Raw genomic sequence first — 677 nt, 5'->3', positions numbered from 1 at the left:
ATATATATATATATATATATATATATAAAGAAAAGACGTACCCTTTCATTTCTCCTCTCATGGGTTGTCCTAGCGTTCCTAATAATTTTTCTATCGTCTTGGCTCACCAGCACTCACCGTTCGCTTTCTTATTTTCGTTTTTATGTTTACGTTTCTCATTGTGTTTAATGTTTTTTTGATGTCCTGTATACATATATATGTAGGTATGTACATATATGTGTGTATATATATGCATATATTTATATATTATTTATTTTATTATATATATACATACATATACATACACGCATAGTAAACATGTTTATGTATATTCCGAAAGTAATCCTTATCGTTCTCCGAAAACCCTGACGATTTTCCTTATAAGGGATTTAAAATGCAAAATTATATCTTTATATAGGTTTTGCAATTTTTATCTTATTTATTTGAGAAATGAAACAATTATTGGTTAACATGTTGATTAATTAATAAATTAATTTGTACCCATTAGATTCCTCTGGTTTCTAACTCAATAAAAAATGTCTGATATCTTACGATATTCTATATAATGTATTCATTGAAAGATTATCTCTTCAAAATTTAATATATTAAACCAGTGTATGTTGGATAAACATCTTTATAAGAGCTTTGAATATCCTCATTGTGACTATATATATATATATATATATATATATATATAT

Source organism: Octopus bimaculoides, chromosome 28 (genome assembly GCF_001194135.2).
Source record: "Octopus bimaculoides isolate UCB-OBI-ISO-001 chromosome 28, ASM119413v2, whole genome shotgun sequence".
Lineage (NCBI taxonomy): Eukaryota > Metazoa > Mollusca > Cephalopoda > Octopoda > Octopodidae > Octopus > Octopus bimaculoides.
Note: the sequence above shows the minus strand (reverse complement) of the source record.